This window comes from Marmota marmota, unplaced genomic scaffold (assembly GCF_001458135.2).
Source record: "Marmota marmota marmota unplaced genomic scaffold, marMar, whole genome shotgun sequence".
Lineage (NCBI taxonomy): Eukaryota > Metazoa > Chordata > Mammalia > Rodentia > Sciuridae > Marmota > Marmota marmota.
The window spans coordinates 11,779,456-11,792,654 of NW_026000241.1; the positions used below are offsets into that span (position 1 = coordinate 11,779,456).

Here is a 13,199-nt window from a genome sequence, read left to right on the forward strand (position 1 = left end):
CTCTCTCTTCCCCTGCTCTCATTCCTGTATCATTTAGGGACACATCTATCTCCCTACCACACTGCGAATTCCTCACAGTCAGGGTCTTGTTCATCTGCATGGAGTACCTGGCACTGTCCCCACGCAGAGCAGGAGTTGATTTGCCAGCATCACCCAACTGGCACTTTGCAGATTGGCACTTTGATGGGAGAGGCCTGGTTGGCCCTGCCTCATCCTCTAGCTCACTCTGTCTCTTTCTCTCCATTTCTCTGTCTACGTGAGACAAAGCTCATCTCGTTCTAGCTGAGCCTATGAGCAGGTTGTCAAGTCTTCCTCTAGGGCCTTAAGACTCTTGAATTCCTAAACCACAAACTTACCCACCAATTTAGAAGCTTGGTTAGTGCCCATATTTACTCACTTTGATTAGATGTTCTGCCGGAGTCTCAGACCAACTTCTTCCTATCATGCTCCATTGACGGCACAACAGGAAGCAAATGTCTCTCAGCTCACCTCTCCCATTTCCTCTTTCTGCACAGCCCCCAGGCTGTCTGTCCATTCCAGACCTGTGATGTCTCCTCTTTAGTACATCTTCACAGGGACTTGTGCTCAGGGCCTCTGGAGGGGCTGCTGACACTAAACAGGGAGTTTGTAACCCTTCCCCTGATCTCAATCTCTTGCCTTGATGTAAATGTATTTCTTTGAAATCAAGACATTTATTCCAGCCATATATTACTTTTTAGAGTTATAGTGTGGCTTTCCAGATATCTTCTCTGGGGATTAGGCCAGGCTACCTGCTTTTACCTAACACCAGTTTCAATGATTCTTATATACAAAGATCCCACCACCCCAGAATTCCCAGGAGCTCAGTTTCCCTGCCATGGACCAGTTGTAGAGGGTGGGATTCAGTGATATCCATGCGCCCATCATCTGTGACATCCTGTTTTGACTCTAAGAACTTACCTTTGGAGATTGCTGTTTGTGCTTCTGCAAGCCCATGACTGGAAACTGGACACCCAGCCAGTTCAAGGTCAGGAATGGCAAATAGTAGCATTTGGGCTTGGAAGTGGGTGGATGGCTGCCAGCTTTGAGTAGCCAGTCTAATTTCTCTAGAGTTATTTCCTTTTAAATACTTTCAGTGTCTCTGGAAACTCAAAAATCTGGCTGCTAATCAACAGTTGAGAACTGGAGACCTTTCCCCAACCACTCTTTCACCTCTTCACCCGACCTCCCCAAGTACCTCTCTGGGCCACACCCCAGACAGAGCACAAAAGGCAGAATAACATACTCATTCGTGCTTACCTTGCACTTGACTGGACTAGATCTGCTTTCCATGACCCACACATATTAAGCTGTCCCATCCTCCTACAACCCCATTTTAAAATGAGGAAAATCAGGCACAAAGTGATTAGGTAATTCCAAATTTCAGGGCTGGGATTTGGACCCGACTATCCCCAACTCCACCCTCAGCCTCCACCCTGTTGGTTTATTGCACCCTCCCTTCTGAATCCAGATGTTTTCCCCTCCTCACCAGATATTTCCTGCCGTTTTATTAAATAAGTTGTTTATTATGGCAATTTTGAAATATGTCCTCCAAAAGTGCCAGATGGGGATAATGAGCTCCCAAAGCATCCCCCACCCAGCCCACCAATGACCAATCAGCAGCCGATCTCTTTTGCCTACTCTGCCACCTACTTACTACTTTTGGTATTATTTTGAAGCAAATAGCAGATATCATATCATGTAATCTGTAAATATTTGAGGTACCTTTGAAAGATAAGGACTCTGACCACAGTCACACCTAAAAAAGTCAACACTGAATCCCTATCATCAAATATCTAGTCACTCCCATATAAATGCCATAATGTTTCCATTTATCATGTATTTGAATCAGAATTCAAATAAAGTCCCCATGCTATGAGTGATTGACGTACCTGTATACATATATGCGTATAGACAGACGATAGCTGCACATGATGATGATGATTGTAGACAGATGTTTTTCATCTCCCAGTCCCTCTCCAACTCCATCTTCATGCTTTCCCTTTCAACTTATTTATTGAAGAAACTGGTTGTTCCTGCTGTACATTAATTTTCCCAAGGTCTGGATGTTGTTGACTGCATCCTCTGGTATTGTTTAGCATGGCTTTCTGTCCTCTGCATTTCCTTTAAAGTGAAAGTCAAAGGTGTAATCAGATTTGGGTTTGAAGATGTTCACCAGACTCCTTCACAGATGACGCTGTGCTTCGGTGGCTGTGTGATAGGAACCTGGCTTACCTTTGACGACATATTCTCCTCCTGTAGACCCTTTCCTATCTGCTTGAGCATCTTCCTTCTAAATGGCTTCTTAGCTACTGGCATTCCTTAGCACTTGGCTACCAGATCCCTACGCAAGCCACAGTACCACCCAGGGCTGGGCATACAAAGAGGAACAGAATACAAACTCCACCTGAAACTGCCCAATGGATGGCTGGTTTTAGGCGATGGGAGGATGGAAGGTCATCACTAAGGGAATTCTCCTCACTTCTAAAACTAAACTAAGAAAACTCTCAACAAATGAAATCAGTGTCAGCTGATATCACATTGTCCGACTTTGACAATGGGTTTGTCTCTAGCTGGGGATGGCCCCTGCACAGTTCCTGGGATCTGTCATTTTAGCTCTGGGCCTTTGCTCCTTGAACTTCCCATCCTCTCCACTGCTCACTTACTGCAGCTGTTCTCATTCCTCTGTATGCAGGAGTGGGGCTCTGTCTATCACTGTGCTTTCTCTCCTCAAAGCTCTCTGAGCAGGGCAGATTTTCCTGAGGTTTGGGACGTGATTAGGTTTCAAGTTGCCCTGAGGCTGGGTCCCTTGTCATCTTCTGACTCCCTAGGCCACAGGCTCACTTCCTGTCATTATAGTGCAGCTCAACTCTGGTTGTCCCTTCAGTGACAGGGACTATCTGCTTCAGATCTCACCCCAAGAGCTCAGAGGACCTGGTAAAGCTCTCAGATTTCTGCCCCTTTCTGCTTCCATTCCCACGCAGTCTCTGTGGATAGAAAGGAATCATGTGAAGGGAAAGATGCTTCTCCCCTTAGAATCACATTTTGTACCAATGGGTCCCTTGGACAGTCCAGCAAAGTCTTTGAGTTCCCTCTCAGAACAATATTCTTTTAATATAAAATAAAATATATTTAATACAAATTATAACCGGGTATGGTGGAACATACCTGGAATTCCAGCTACTTGGGAGGCTAAGGCAGGAGGATCACAAGTTTGAAGCCAGTGTCAGCAACTGAGACAGACTCTTTTTCAAAAATCAATAAATATATTAAAAGAGCTGGGGATGTAGCTCAGAGGTAGAGTGCCCTGAGTTTAGTCCTCAATACCAAAATAATAAATACACTTAGGAAAAAAAAATTATAGCTCCAATCTGGAAATAATCCAAAGGTCACTCAACAAGCAAATGGTTAAGCAATCAGTCCATGCCTGCTGTGGAACATCACCCAATAAGACAAAAGAACAAGTTGTTGATCTGCACAAACAAGTCGGATGGGTTGCAAGAGGACTGTGCTAGATGGGGAAAAAAAACAATTTCAACAGTTTTGTATTTCTGAGAGTCATGAATTTCCAAAGGTAAGAGATACCATTACATGACATTATTTACATAATCCAAATTATACAAATAAAAAACAGATCTGTGGATGGCAGGGCCTAGGGAAGGGAGAAGGGGGGAATGTCTGGTTTTCAAAGGACCATGTGAGGGATCCATGTGGCCACAGGACTGTGCCGTGTATTCACAGTGGTGGTGGTCACATGAATCTACACGTGTGACCAAATTATACAGAACAAAATACACACACAAACTGGTGCATGTAAAACTTGAAACATCTGAATAAGACCCGTGGATTTGATCCATGTGGAATCCTTGGTTGTGAGGGTACACCACAGTTATGCAAGAGGTCACTGCTGAGGGAACTGGGCGAAAGTACTCTTGATTATTTCTGTATTATTTCTTACAGATCCATAACCGCATGTATCTTAAAAATTTAAACCTGAGGCTGGGGCTCAGTGGTAGAGCATTTGCCTAGCACGTGTGAGGCACCGGGTTCAATCCTCAACACCACTAAATAAATGAATAAATAAATAAATAAAGGTATTGGGGTCCATCCACAATTTAAAAATTTTAAAAATGTTAAATATTTATTCTGAAATAGTTACTAACATTTAAAAACCCTCATGATATAGCAATATATGCATTATCAAGATTAACATATGAAAAATGACCTAGTGATGGATCCTACAACTGCCACAATAGTGATAGTCTTCGTCCCTTGGGAATGCTGTAACAGAATACCATAAACTGTGTATTCTGGAAATTTATTTTTTACAATTCTGGAGATTGGGAAGTTTATAGTCAAGGCACGTGCAGATTCGGTGTCTGCTGAAGGTCCCTTCTGAGGGAAGGGAGCAAAGAGGGAACTTGCTGGGGGTCTTTCATAAGGATACTGATCCCATCCAGGAGGGCTCACCCTCGTGACCTAAACACCACCCAAGGCCTCCACCTTCAAACACCATCCCAATAGGGATTAGGTTCCAACATATGGAGGGTAGAAGGACACACACACCCAGTCCAGGGCAGTGAGGAATATGAACGATATTTCAAGATCCTTGGGGCAGGTCCTGCGGATGTTACTGTGCTTTGTTGCCTATGGTTGTAATTGAAGGAGGCTAATGAAGGGAGCTAATGAAAATGAAAATGTAAATTGTTTCCCATCCAAATTCAGGGATCCCCTGAATTATACCATGGACTCCAAGTTAATTATACCATGGACCTCATTGTTTAAGTTAACAACTTTCTCTCTTGCATCACACAAGCTATCAGGGCCAGAAGGCAGAAAGTAGCAGACAGGGAACCTGTGGAGGGTTAGTGCTGCAATGCCTCATCTGGGGCCAGGGTGTGTTCCTTGGGGGCTAAGGCAAGATAACCTTTTAAAACGTTCAGTCATGTTTCTCCCATATGGCCTTCCTGCCACCTAAATGGCCAGACCTTAGGGAAGATCTCCAAATTTTCTTTTGGATTTTGAGTATAGGAAATTAAGGTTCTCTTTCTAGCCCATTTTTTATAAATTAAAAAAATGTTCCCAGAACTGGGGAAGAGAAAGTAAGAGGGACGCAGACCAGTGTAGACATCAGAGGGACCCTGTTCCTGCCTCCTGGCCAGAATCCTAGAGTTGGTAGGAATCAAGGGCAGAGGAAGCTGAAACATGGTGAGTCCAAGGTGAATAAGGCCACAGGTAGCCCAAGTCCACGTCCTAGACTGGCATCGAAGCAAACAAATGATACCTTCAATAAAGAGTCAGGCCTGAAGGTGTTGGTGGACTACCATGAGTATGGATGTGTGGGGCTGATGATCACCAGGGAAAGCAGGACATGGGGACTAAGTAGAGGCTCATGAGGACAGATGCCACCAAGAACCAGAGCCCACCACGATCCTAGGTCTGGGCATCAATCAGTTGCCTGGAATTGATGCAATTCTAGGAAAGGGGTAAGACTGTCAAAGTGCTGAGATTTCACTTCCCTAGTTCTATAGAATGGGGTCCCATGATAGAAAACAACTGTTCGGGGAAAAAAGTGATCGCATTTTCTTGTCGACTTGAGTTTGAGCCCCAAAGTGCACACTAGAGGCACTTTTGGAATGCACTGGCACAGCTCCTGCAACACGTGCTGTTGGCAGCCCTCTGGTGCCCTTTCCCTCCCGTACTCAGGACACCATGGCCGATATCCAACAGTCCTTACTCACACTGCTGTGTCTTTGGCTGTGTCTTTGTAGTGAACGATGCCTGTTGTGCCCCAGTCCACCAGTGCAGTGTGCCAGCAGTTCCAAGAACATAATGTCCCTAGCCCCTGGCTCCCAAGAACCCCCAACCAAAGGCTAAGGTCGGTGTGTATAAAAACTCACTTTCCTTGCTCCTCTGGTGGGATAATGAGGTATGTGATGTGTGCTGTCTCCCTCAATTAATCCAAGAGGATGAAGCTTCAACTGCCCACAGAGAAAGTGGTTAGAAAATGAATCTTTTTGCTGGCTGCCTTCTCTCTCCTGCCTCGCTCCTCCACTCTCCTGTTCATGTCTCCTTCACCTGCCAAATAGAATATTAGCAGATCGGGGCACGGTGGCACATACCGGTAATCCCATCAATTTGGGAGGTTGAAGAAGGAGGACCACAAGTCCGGGGCCAGCCTCAGCAACTTAGTGAGACCATTGGCAACTTATGGAGTCTCAAAAAAAAAGGGGGGGGGCTGGAGATGTAGCTCATTGGGAGAGTACCCTCAGGGTTCAATCCTCAATTCTGAAATATAAATAAGCAAATATGGAATCATATGATATTACTGATATTTGGCCTTCTTTGACTTATAAAAAATGCCAATTTCAGGAGGATGGGATAGAAAAGATAGTACAATGAATTGGACATAACTTTCCTATGTTCATGTATGAATCCATGACCAGTATAACTCCACATCACAAGAATGGGAAGTTATGCTTCATGTAGGTATAATATGTCAAAATACATTCCACGGTCACGTATAAAAAGAACAAATTTAAAGAAAAAAAATGCCAATGTAATATAGCTCAACTTAAAATTTACACTCAAATCTTTATCTTAGAGCTGTTCCAGGATGACCCCCATTACAACAATTATATACATACTCTATCCAAAAACTGTCTTTCAGGTCGCCACCCAGCTACACTTGGAATGAGTCTTTGGGAGGAAACTGCTGAGCCAAAGTCCCTAGGAGCCCCCGCCAAACCCTCCAACTCCACAGCACAGTGGGTGGGTCTCTGGAGAGGTGGAGATGGAGCCCAGAGAGATCACTTCAAGAGTGAGCAGCACTCCACCCAATCACATATCACAGTGGGAAGGGTGGCCACAAAAGAAGGAAATCAAGAGAGATAAGGAAACGCTGTAACTGGAAAAGTGATGGAATGTTTGGAAGCAGAAACCCTGGGTGTGGACTTGTCTGGAAAAGGGAACTCTGGGGGACTGCGGAAAGCCCAGGAGTATGACTGTCCTGATCCTCGTCTTCCTTCCCAGAGAACACGATCCCACAGACGTGGCATCCAGGCAGGCTCAGGAACACCTTGGCTAAATCAGAAATCCTGGCATAAACATAGCTCTTCACCTTCTCAGCCACTTGATGCCTTTGAGGCTCAGAGATCCGAGGACCACACTGTGAGATAGCAGTGGGGGAGCAGGAGGAGAAGCCAGGTCTGGTTCCAATGCAGCAGATGTTTTTGCCTGCAACCAACAGTAGGAAGTGCATTCTATTGGTCATCTGGGTGCACAAGCACACACCTGAAGATGTCTCAAAGTAATAATAACCCTAACTATCAGAATGCACTTTGATACTTTTATTCTAATCTGTTTCATATTTCTAAATGCTAGCCATGACCCTAATTTCATAACCCACTTCTGGGTGGTGACCTGAGGTTTGAAATCCTGCCTATTAGTGTTACTAGAAATTAAAGGGTGTGGTATTGCTGGGCTTTTTCCACATACCATGTGTTTGCATCAACCTCTGGGTCCTATTCAGAGTTTGGGGGATTCTTGGGCTGAGCCAAGAGAATCTGGAAAATTCCATTAAGTGAAGGCAGTTCCCATCTTCCAATACAGTGACTCAAAGCAGCCATCACTACAACATCCCTGTTTTTTTGCCATGGCCCTTTGCCATGTGTAGGGCGTATGAATGCACTCTCTAATCAAATTATCACTTTTTAAAACCTAAATTACTCAGTCTAACCCTGTCTTTGGGAGTAATATTGGTAAAATCACAGGTTTGATGTTATTCCCGATGCAAAATAAAATAAAAGCATGCTTGTCTGTGTTCCACCTTAGGTTATCAGACAGGCAGCCCCTAGTCCCTACCCAGTTCCTTTCATAAGGAAAGGCTCCAGTCTCTGCACAGCTCGAGCTGTCCCTGACACCTAGAAAGGCCTCACCCTTCTGTCCACTTCTCCAATGGCCATCAAACCCATCATCATAATTAACAGCACTTAAAGTCACTTAATCTTTATACCACTGCTAGGAGGTATCAGAGTCACCTCCATTTACAAATGAGGAACTGGAGCAGAGGGATCAGAGAAACTTGCATGAAGTTCCACAACTAGTAAGCAATAGAACCATGTTTTAAACCCAAGCCATCTCATGACAGAGTCTGTGTACCTAACCACTAAGCTCACTGCCCCACAAACCTATCACCATCCTCAGCGCCTGTGTTGCCTCTTAGAGACTCCACCTGGACTTCCTGGCCATGGGATGAAGCTTCTTTTCCCAGAGCCTCACATCTTGTCTGCTGATTCATTTGAAGTTTCATCATAAGCTACTAAGGGACCTCACCTCTACCAGAAGGGGGCTTATTAAAGGGAAGTTTGCATCTTATTCCTCTATGTATCTCTGGGTCCAATAGACCATTGAGGCAGTGAAGGCCTCAGGAAGTGTCTGTGGAGTCTGTGGCCTTGTTGTTTAGTGAGCACCCAGCTCTCTCTGCTAGTTACCAACTTGCAGGCAGGTTTCTAGAGAAGCCTGGGAATAGACAAGGGTAAGGGGAAATGAGTCAGAGGCAACAGACTCCAAGAGTCTTAACTCAGGGTCCACAGACCCTGGTGGGCCCACACCTAGCACGTAAGAATAATCTTCGGGCTCAGATGGGAACAAGATTACGCCCTTATTTTCTCTAACCTCTGATGGAAATTTAGCATTTCCTTCCATGGGAATGTGACCCATGACTCTTTCACCCATAAAATTCACGACAGTTTCATTTCACATTACCATCATACCAGACATCTAAAAATATTTATAATCACTTCCTGGAAACTTCATTTTTCCCAGAACCACAGCTAGATCTTGAATTTAAGACATCAATCAATAATATATATATGTGTGTGTGTCACAACTTTAAAAAATCTTTCAGTAAGACTGGAATTCTTGGCAATTTCAACAGAACTGGTAATCATAAGTACTTTATTCTACTTATTTTTAAAACATAATTCTGAGGTAGGCCCATAGATTTTGCCAGATGGACAGGGGGAGCCATGACACACAAAAAAAGGTTGACACGCTCTATGAAGAGAGTCATGGTTTAAAGCTGGAACTTGGAGTCAGGAGAACTGAGTTTGAACCCTAGCTCTGCCATTTATAAGCCAAATTACCTGGGCCTTTGTTCCCTCACCTGTAAAATGGGCATTACTACCTACCTTCCTAGAGTAGCATCCAGCACCTGAGTAAAGGTGATTCCCAAACTGGTCCAGGACTGCCTGGTGAGAGGTCAAGGCTGGGGACAGTGGAGCCCTCAAGCTGGTATAGGGTCCACCTTCCCTCTCACTTTCCTTTCTCTCCTGTGAGATGTCATTTGTCTTCTCAGTATGGATGAGCCCAGATTTCTGTAGTACGACAAAAAGGCTGGCCTTGGGCTGGGGATGTGGCTCAAGTAGTAGTGCACTCACCTGGCATGCGCGGGGCGCTGGGTTCAATCCTCAGCACCACATAAAAAATAAAAAGAATAAAGATGTCGTGTCCACCGAAAACTAAAAAATATTTTAAAAATTCTCTCTTTAAAAAAAAAGGCTGGCCTCAGAGTGTTTGGGGATTCTCTATTCCTTTGCTGAGTCCATAATCTACACCCCATCCCCAAAATTAGCTGCCACCACCAGAGGTCTTTGAGAGATGCCACCCAAAGCATTAAGCTTTGATGTGCACTTCCACATTTGTCCACTGGGCGGGGCTGGTTCACACTCAATCCGTCTGCTGAAATGGGAGCAAGGAACTTCTCAGAGCTGGATCATTCCATCCCACCATCCTCTCCTACCCCTCTCACCTCCCTCTCCTTCCCCACTACCATCCCAGATTGAGTCTTACATACAGAAAAGCACTGCCTCTGTACCCCTTTACAGTCACCTACTGTCCTAACCACCCTAATAATAGTGGTAACTTCCCTGATTGCCAGCATATAATAGGTCGCTTCTAAAAATGTAGTCAAGGAATACAGACATCCTGCCATTCAACTTTGCAATGGTGAGACAGAGTACCCACAAGACTATTCTGGTTTTCACCTTTAGTACAGTATTAGCAAATTACACAAAATATTCAGAACTTCATTTGTGTTAGATTATTTTACCCAACTAGGTACTAACATAAGTTCTGACCATGGTTAAAGTGGGCTGGACTAAGCTACAATGCTTGGCAAGTTAAATGTATTAAATCATTTTCAATTTAACATTATTTTCAACTTGTAATGGGTTTATCAGGGATCTTTGTTGAGGAACAGCTCTATATTCTTTTGTGTTTGGTTTCTTCAGATCAACATCATGAGACATGAAGTTGTAATTCATTCTCATTATTCTATAAGTTCCATTAGGTAAATAGGCTTTTTTTTTTCTTTTATCCACTCATTCACTCACTCAACATTTGATTAGTTTCCAGGTTACGGTTTGCTTCGAGGCTGCTCTGTGGAGGGAAGTTATCACCCCCCTGACCCCAAACTGCTTCAGAGCTCCAGACTGATGATGCTACATACTCAGGAGGGTTCAAGTGGGGCAGTTTGGCTTGGACCAAAGAAGGGGCAAGTGGCTCTGGTGTATCCGGTGGTCAGGCAGAGGGCAGGAGGATCCAGGCTGGAGTTTGTGTAGGTCGAACTTCCCACCTGTGCCAAGGAAGGGAACCGCAGGCTTTCCTATGGGCATATCCAGGTGTAGGCAAAAGAGAAAGCAGAGTGATGGGGATTGAAAGTTGTCATGGAAGAACGTCCAAACTGGAGTCTTTATTAGATACTCTAAGTTATTATATACTCTTTATTATGGGTTATTATGAGTAGTACTGCTGTAAACATTCTTGTATAAGCTTTTTCTGTTGTGTATATTTCTAGGAATGCAATTTCTGGGTTTGACTTTGGTAAATACTGAAGAATCATTTTTCAAAATAATTGTACCCAATCACATTCCCTCCAACATGATGGATGTACTACAATTTGCTTATCCATTCTGTAGCTGAGGGACATATATTTACAATTTATGTTTACAAATTATGTTTACATAAACATTCATGTGCAGATTTTGCAGGGGGGTCCATGGGTTTTCGTTTCAATTGAGTAAAAGCATAGGAATTGAATAGCTGTTGTAATATGTTTAACTGTGTAAGAAACCAGCCAAACTATTTTCCACAGGGGGGCTCCACCTTCTCACATTTCTACCAGCAAAATATCAGTTCTATTGCTTCACCCCCTCCTAAGTACTTGATATCATCAGTCTTTTTACTTTTAGCCACTCTAAGGTGAAGCAGTATCTCTTGTGGTTTTCATTTGCATTTCCTTGCAAACTTCTGGCGTTGATCATATTTGCTTGCCACCCATATATCTTCTTTGATAGTGTATTTTTTTCAAATATATTGCCCCCTTTTTTGGTACAAAACCAGGTTGTTTTCTTGGTATTACATTTTCAGATATATGATTTGCAAGTGTTTCCTCTTAGTCTGTGATGTGTTTTAACATTTTTTTTTTTTTTTTTTTGGTGCTGGGGATCAAACCCAAGGCCTTGTGCATGCAAGGCAAGCACTCTACCAACTGAGCTATATCCCAACCCTTAACAATGTCTTTTGAAGATTAGAAGTTGTTGATTTTGGTGAAGTCCAAATGGTTTATTTTTTGTTGACGGAGTGTGCCTTTGGTGCCTTAGCTGAGAAATATTTGTTTACCTCAATGTCATAAAAGATTTTTTTCTGTTTTCTGCTAGAAATTTCATAATTTTAGTTTTTATAGTTAGGCCTAAGATTCATGAGCCTATAATGGAAAACTTTGGAAAGTTCTTTTTTAAAAAAATATGTTTTAGTTGTAGGTGAACATAATAACCTTTATTTTATTTTTATGTGGTGCCAAGGATTGAACCCAATGCCTCATACATGCTGGGTGAGCACTCTACCACTAAACTACAACCCCAGCCCCTGGAAGGTTCTTTGAAAGGGGGTTCTGATAAAATACATTTTTTAAAAGGTTATGGTTTATGCCCAGCAAAACACTGAAGGTTTATAAGAATGGTCATAGTTTCTGTACAGAAAGTCAAATGTTAAAGGTTTCTGTCCATTCAGACTTGAACTTTTGGAATAAACGACCAACATGAGTGCCCTCCTCTTTGTTTCCTACCATTTATAGATGTTCTGCTACAGTGTATATTTAGTAGGCTATAAACATGTCCTTTGAAATTACAAAGAATTCTAGCCTTTCAAAAAGTTAAGAGGTGGGAAGGAGATTTGTTTAATAACATGACAAGCAAACCCTAAGCAGCATAACAGGTACATTAGGAATGCACCTTGCAACCTAGATAATTAATTTGTAACTAATAACTTTTAATGAGTGCCCACCTATGTCTAGGATCTCCTGACCAACTAAAGGAGTGTTCCTCTCTTGTGGAACAAAGATCCTGGGATAACCCTGTAATTTTATGGGTATCCTTTTCTATCTACCTTGAGCCACAATTATGAGTTCATGAGCCATTTTATTTTTCCTTTACAGAGGCAAGAGACAATTCCTTAGTTTGTCAACCCACAATGGCATCCCTAAGTCCACAGACCTTGTTCAAGAATCCCCACAAATTTTAAAATGGGCCTCTCAAGTTCACAATCTCAATTCCCAGGACCAGAGGTAGAAAAAACTCATAAATCCATGATTTTCTTACTATTTTTAGAGGGATCTTTATATATCCTGAATACAAATATCCTTTATTAGTCAAAGAATTCCATTAACCAAAACAGTCTATTCCAGGGAAGATCCAAGTCTGAGGCACTTCAGGGATGGGAGAAATGTTTATGGGGTTTTACACATTGTGTCCCAAGAGTGATACATGCAAGAATCAGAATTTTAGGGAAGATGCTAAAACCTGTTGCACACCAACTACTGGGTTACCACTGCAAGACATTTGAAAGAAAGACATGGTGGGAAGCAGTGGCAAAGAAGGACCTTCTTTGTGGGCACAGTAAACTACAGAGGTAAGCAAGGTAAGGACATAAGAACACTATGGTGGGTATGAGCCCAGTGGTCTCCCATTTCACACACAAGTCCTAAGGCTGTGCCTCTGGAATATTACTGCAGTCCTGTGAAACAACCTTGCAGCTGTCTTTCAGTTCATCTTTTTTTTTGTACCAGGGATTGAACTCAGGGCATCTCGACCACTGAGCCACATCCCCAGCCCCTTTTCAGT

General features: G+C 43.1%; 1 protein-coding gene across 6 annotated transcripts in view; it reads right to left on the bottom strand.

Moving 5' to 3' along the window:
- The window catches only part of Ackr2 (atypical chemokine receptor 2), a 51,601-nt gene that overhangs the window by 17,769 nt on the left and 20,633 nt on the right, over positions 1-13,199 (bottom strand). The window contains exons 2-4 of one of the 6 annotated variants that reach the window (XM_015489417.2): positions 7,139-7,254; positions 5,919-6,096; positions 1,911-3,005 (exon numbers count right to left, since the gene is read on the bottom strand). The exons of 1 other annotated variant lie outside the window; for it this stretch is intronic. The gene's annotated coding sequence lies outside the window, so the exon portion shown is untranslated. 4 more of the 6 variants (XM_048794916.1, XM_015489418.2, XM_048794919.1 and 1 more) reach the window with 4 other exon arrangements.